The sequence below is a fragment of the Arachis ipaensis genome, chromosome B03 (genome assembly GCF_000816755.2).
Source record: "Arachis ipaensis cultivar K30076 chromosome B03, Araip1.1, whole genome shotgun sequence".
Taxonomy (NCBI): domain Eukaryota; kingdom Viridiplantae; phylum Streptophyta; class Magnoliopsida; order Fabales; family Fabaceae; genus Arachis; species Arachis ipaensis.
The window spans coordinates 133739661-133746948 of NC_029787.2; the positions used below are offsets into that span (position 1 = coordinate 133739661).

The window sequence follows — 7288 nt, forward strand, 5'->3', positions numbered from 1 at the left end:
TCGATAGAAGTCGGAGACTAATAGTAATTAAAATGATAGAAAGAAAAAAAAAGTAAATGAATAATTTTAAAAAAATGTAAATAAAAATTTTGTTTCTCTACATTGCTGAAAATGACTAATTATTTATTGGTTCTTTAAATATCACTACTCAAATAAAAAACAAATCCTCACTCACTAAAACAAACACACTCGGACTAATTTGGGTGGGTTGGTCGAGTAATCAGTTCACTCGTCCGCTTAAATAAGGGTTGGAGATTCGAATCTCGCTTTATACATGCAGTAATCTATTAGCTAGCGATAAACCCTTAAATGGAGCGTCGATCCGTGATTGATTAATCCTTGACCTAGGAATATTGTGGAGAACAACAAAAAAACACACTCGAACATATGCTAGCTGTTATCCAAAATAATAATAATAATTAAACATTTTCTAAATATTGAATAAAAATATATTTCAACATTATAAATTAAAAAATATAATATTCTTTTTGTTAAATTATTACGAGAATATTTTTAATAGAATAAATATATACCTTACTACCCAACATTGAATTAACTATAGTTGGTTGAGTCGGCTTCATCATATATATATGTGTGTGGTAAAGGCCACAAGAAATACAATGTAGGCTTGAATAATATCTTAGTAAATCTATGAAAAAATCTATGAAATCACGAAGTTTAGATTTTTCCACATTCACTAGAACCCTACAATACAATATATATATGGCTAGTGATGAACAAGTGAACATGAATGCAATGATTATTAGGTAGAACATCAATGTCCAATGTAAGATAGCCCATCATCTGCTACATACCATAGAGTTTGGCCTAAAGGGCACATCACATGCATGCATGTATGTCAATGTGATCATCAAAGAGTTTTGATTTCTTCGCAAATATTGAACGATAAGATACACCAATTTTGAGTCTTATATATAATGCGCAACGCAACAAAAACATATACCATGTTAGCTATTTGTCTAATACATCTATTATGGGATAACCCCTTACGATATTCGTAAAATTAATGTCGTCCATATATAATTTTTTTTTTAAATTCAGATTTTAATATTCCCAACATGCATAATAACTGTATATATCTCCATGGTTAGATCCTTGAGTACACGTAACTTGTTCAACACCAATGTGATTACAACGGGTGATTTATTATAATGGTCCCGTTATTATTCATTTGGACCTAATTTATTTATTTCTTAATATAAAGAAAAAGAAGTAATGCGGAAATAGAAGCGAGGATGAATCTTTTTTATTTTTCCTGAATAATAAATGATGGGACAAAAATTCGAGACAACACACCTGGTGATGATAGAAGAATTTTATCCGAATGTCAAAAAAAAAAAAAAAAAAAAAGAGGTTAGAAGTGTGTGGCTGGGATATTTGCCGTCAACTTAATTTTGCAATGTAATATTGTGTTTTATCCAAAATTGTTAGAAGCTTAGCTTGGACCACCCTTAATTACCGTTGATAACAACTATGATACGTGCAGAGATGGTGTTGTATGTTGATGCCTACTGGAATAAATATATAATATAGCCAACTTGCTCATTATCCCAAAATATATATAACAGTACCTACTAGTATTTTAATTATTTCCTTATTAATTTTGCTCATATATAAATTGTACAAGATAGATTTACCATGACATTCTGCAAAAGCATGCAATTATATCCAGAGTTAATTTTTTTTTTCTGTCGTATTATATGACACTTAGAACCCTACATTAATATTGATAGTAAGGATACATGTACAAAACTCACCCAGTTTTAGGATTTTTTATTTAAATGATTTAAATATAATGTTAACGAAAATGTGTAATATGAAGTATATATAGGTATATGCAAAAGACTTCATTTTTCGAGTACAGTGTCCTAAATTAAGGTAACAGTTGTATATTTAATTTTTCAAAAAACATTGCATTTTGTTAGAAAGTGTTGCTTTTGATTAAAGGTATCATTTTTTTTTTATTATAAGCAACGTTTTCGAAGGATTGTTTCAGTTTGAATTTGTTGTAGTGAGTTAAATGCACATCTTGGATACACTGTACTCTAGATATGAAACAATGCAATGAAACACAACCTGGATGCTACCGCGATACACTCAAAATGCGGTAATTAGATATTGTGTACCCGATATACGTGTGTAACAAAAAAGTGGACACACAGTACCTGTAATGTGTTGGAACGCTATATAAAAGGTGTAACCGAGATCCTTGTCTTCATTCTAATTTTTTAAGTTTTGGATAATTTTAAAAGCATACATGGCCGGATAAGGGAGTTACATTCGATCTGAAAATATTAACAGATTCAAATGTTCAATGTAACCTAATATGTGGCCGGAATATTGAATTTTGAGGTCGATTAGTTTGTGTATCTGTTATTTTTAGTAGTTAATTAGTTAATATATTTTGATTTATTTAGTTTTTAGTTGATACCACCTTATATATTAATTAGATGTTTAGTGTTTACTTGGATGAGATTTGTTGAAAGAGTAAAACATTGGAATTTGATTAGGTATATATGAAATCATTTTTATCTGTCGTGTTAGTTTATTATGAAATAACTATATTTTTATTTGTTATTCTTAATTAAATAATATATTTTTTATGCATTAAATTAGTTAACAAGTCATGCTTAAATTTAATTAAGTTATATTATTAAGTAAATAATACATTCTCATATGTATAGTAATATTCATATGCATTAAATTATTTAATGAGTGATGCTTAAATTTAATTAAGTTATAGTTGTAATTATTTTATTGTAAAGCAATATTAAACGCGATAAACAATAAGTTTTAGAAGACTAATGAATAATAGTTGTACAATCACCTCGATTGCTCTTAGCATGTCGTGTGCCTTTGGGGCTCCTGCCGCCTAAGGTATTACTACTTTAATTTATATTCGGGAAGCTGGGTTCGGACATGTAGTAGAGTTGAGAGATTTTATCTTCGATAATGTCTTACTCTCTACTTTTGTGGAGCAGTGGAGACTAGAGATTCATACTTTCTACCTTCCATGGAGCGAGACCACTATCACACTTTAGAATATGGCATACCATTTTAGATTGCACATAGATAGTGACTCAATAGGTGGTTGCACTAGAGACTTTCTGTAGTACTATAGCCTATAGGCACCTTATATGGCAGTGGGTTGAGGATTTCCATAGCAGTTTCACCTGAATCAAACTCGTTCAACTCTACATCAATACTATCCCACGAATCGGCGAAGTGAATCGGCCTCGTCGGGGCCAGGACTGCATCGGGTATTGAAGAAGACGGCCCAAAACCACCGAACACGTCCCGAACATCAGCATACAACTTTATCACATATTGTGGCATTAGTCTACCGTGCACATCCAACATTATATTGACGTGCTTATTGGCCAAAAACGTCCTATTAGTAAAACCTCCACTAGGCAGCATTGATAGAAATCTGTATGCTACTCGGCCAACTTCTTTCGAACCGATTGCCCCCATGTTGTAACACCCTACCACACCAAGTCATACGTTATAGCCGTAAATCAGAGGCGGCGAAGCATTATGACCTCTAAAACTCAAAAGGTACATAATATATGAAGAATAATAATATATCTAGGAGTCTGTGAAGAAAATATGACAGAACAAAAGTTGTATAGCACTCAAAAACATCGAAGATAACAAACGTTGACATGCCAAACAAAAGATATATGTATAAAATCCATAGATAACATACAAAAAGTACTAGTCTCGACCTGCGAAGAAAGGTCGACTAGAACATAATACAACTCAAAGATTATATAATACAACTTGCTTCTCCCTAATCGATCATTATCAGTGTTCTTAAGTAATTTCATGAGTTATTAGATTCATAAATCTCCCTTTCTTTATCACTTTATTAATTTATTTATCTCGTGAGTGGGACAATGTCACCTTTCTCACCAATCTGGTCATTCAGACCACAATTCATCATTATCATCTTCTTAAGTTAGTTTCATAAGTTAGTATGTTCTTTAACCCTAATTCGTTATAGATTTATCACAATTAAACTCATTAACCCCCAATTCTTTTATCAATTGCCAAATTCATTAACTCGTGACCGAATAATACCACCGTCCTCATCGTGGATAGGACGAATGACCATCTCTGCAACTATGTCATTCGGTTTAACTAAGCGTTTATTCGGGAACAATTTACTTTAATTCATTCTATATATACTCACACTCATTTCAGAGCCCAAAAACTAGGTATCGGACCTTAATTAGAGTTTATAGAAGGTTACAAGCTTGACGAAAAAGCTAAACAGTCAAAACAGAATTTTATTGAGAAAACAGGGCTTGTGCGTACGCATCACCCTTGTGTGTACACACAAATCAGAAAGGCTTCCCCAACTCGTGCGTATGCATGCCTTCTATGTGTATGCATGAGCATTTACAGGCTCTCTGACTAGTGCGTGCACACCATTATCTGCGTGGGCACACATACCAGAAATTCTGATTTTCTGCATAATCTCATAATTCAATTCATTTTACTGATTTTCATTTTTTCATAACTTTCTCTCTAAAATTTTGATTCCTTCCGTTCTTAAACCATTTTAAAATTCTTTTCATTAGCTTCAATTTAAGATAAGTTTCATATGAATCCAAGCTTCAAGCACCAAGTTATGGCGCACCAAAGTTGGTCAAAAACTGGTTTTTACCAAATTTACACCAAAGCTCATTTTCACTAATTTTCCATCAATTCAATTCCAAATCATACCAAAATCTTTACTAGGCATTCTTAACACTCATTCACCATTTTCTCACCATTCAACACCTAATTAACCAATTTCAATCCACCAATCATTTCTAAAGTTTTTCATTAATAATCAACCAACAATCCATTCATATGACCAATTTCTCATTAATCCAAACAACAATACACTCATAACAAATACACCACTTACTAGGACTTACCATATAGGGGATATCTCACCCTATCTCGACCTCTGGCCTAATTTTTCATACCAATTGACATCATAATCAAACATATCACAACTCATATTCAATTAACTCATTCATATATACATTTATACCACTCAATAACCACTCAATTCATAAATCACAACCAATTAACACAACATCAACTAATTTTATTCAATTCTATCTTAAGGATAATTACCCTAAATTTTTCACATAACTTTACACAATGTCTATCCGAATCAAGACCCGTACCTTCATTAACAGCGATGTCAACCTCGAAAACTCTTCTCCGGAAGTTTCCAAAGTCCACCAGTTTAAGCTCTACCAACTTCATACCAAAACGATCCTTGAGTCAATTCCACACCAAAATCTCACTGGGCTAGCTCAGCTTCACTCCAAAATGATCCAAACAAGTTCTATTCCATTTAATCACAAGATTTCACATAATTCATACTGAGTTTATAACTCAAACTTGGACAAACAATGGAGAAAAGTTCTCTTACCTTATTCCTCATAGACTTGGGTTAAAACCTCGCTAGAACTCATGGTTAAGCCTCCCCTAACTATCAAAATTTTGAGATTTTCTCACTACCCAAACAAAAAACGTAAAATTGAAAAAAGTTAAAAAAAAAACTAGGAAAGAAATTTAAAGTTTCTAACCACTTTTTTTAAATAGAATTGAAGAGGATTTCAAGATGAACGTGTAGCCACAAACGGCTCGTCAATCAGAATTTCGAATCAAAAGTTATGGACAAATGAAGGTGGTGATAAATATTATGGTTTCTTCCCCCTAGTGAGGCCCGATTCAATCATTTTAGTCCGTTAGCTTAACTTTGGGCTAAAATATTTGAGATTAGTGTTTTAATTTGTATTCTAAATATTTTTACTTCTCCAAATTATGAATTCTAATTTCTTAATCTTTTTTGTTCATATTAACTTATTAATTAGTTCTTTATCATTTTTTTTAGGTTTTACACATTGCTTAAGATGACATTCTTAAGCGGTCTAAAGAATCAATATGAAAAATGCACATCACAGGTGAATTGCACTCAAATATTACTCGCCTTTTTGGGGGGGTGGGGGGAGGGGGAAAAGTAAAGGAAGAATAGATAGAATTTAAGATGGATGTAGTGTGATGAATATAGTGAAGCCAAGAAGTTACTTATATAGGTATTTTTTGTTATTATCTAGAGTGCAGAGATCTCTATTGATTTAAGCATTTATTTCGGATATAATGCGTTCATACTAATTATGGTTGTATCTCAAATATCGTGTTAAAAAATTACTTGCGGTTATATCTCGAATATAGTATACTCAGTTTATGCATGAACTTTTAAATACTTTTAAATTTTTTGTATTTCGGATACAGAGTGTCCAAATTGTGCTTTTATTGATTTTACCAGAGAGAGAAATGTATAGTAAACTACTAGAGAAACCATTTAATAGAGCAATTTACATCATACAACATAAGCAATGCAAAATTTATTATGCTGTGTGATTCTTCATCAACCTAAGAAACAAACTTTTTAAAATAGCAGTTACATTCTCAATTTATTTTAAATGTGAAAACAATAAAATAAAAATAAATATGGTCGTGAGAATAAAACTTTTTGAAATAGTAGTTATTTTTTGAAATAGTAGTTACATTTCCAACTTATTTTAAATGCAAAAATAATAAATGCGTAAACAATAAAATAAAAATAAATATGATCGTGAGAATCAAACTTTTTGAAATAGTAGTTACATTTTCAACTTATTTTAAATGCAAAAACAATAAAAACAAAATAAAGAATCAAACTTTTTGAAATAGTAGTTACATTTTCAACTTATTTTAAATGCAAAAACAATAAAAAAAATTATTTTAAATACAAAAACAATAAAAACAAAATAAAGAATCAAACTTTTTAAAATAGTAGTTACATTTTCAACTTATTTTAAATGCAAAAACAAAATAAACAAAATAAAGAATCAAACTTTTTAAAATAGTAGTTACATTTTCAACTTATTTTAAATGCAAAAACAAAATAAACGTAGTCGGCAGGATTCGAACCTGCGCGGGCAAAGCCCACATGATTTCTAGTCATGCCCGATAACCACTCCGGCACGACCACAACATATGCTTTTATATTGATTATGGTTATATCTTAAATACAGTGCTGAAAAATTGCTTATGTGTTAGAAAATTACTTGTGACTCTATCTCAGATACAGAATATTCAAATTATGCTTTTGTTGGTTTTGATCACTCTGTACCCAAAATGTGTAAGGTACACACAAATATATAAATATATTACAGATTACATATTTGTATAAATATTATATTTGAATAATTTA

General features: G+C 31.0%; 1 long non-coding RNA gene and 1 other non-coding gene across 2 annotated transcripts in view; one reads left to right on the plus strand and one right to left on the minus strand.

Moving 5' to 3' along the window:
* The window catches only part of LOC110270470, a 13451-nt gene that overhangs the window by 4295 nt on the left and 1868 nt on the right, over nucleotides 1-7288 (plus strand). Inside the window, exon 3 of the long non-coding RNA XR_002360046.1 lies at nucleotides 2292-2294. This is a non-coding gene — a long non-coding RNA (uncharacterized LOC110270470). The remainder of the gene's footprint in view (nucleotides 1-2291; nucleotides 2295-7288) is intronic.
* TRNAS-AGA lies at nucleotides 6985-7066 on the minus strand. The gene has a single exon. It is a non-coding gene; the product is annotated as a tRNA-Ser (tRNA).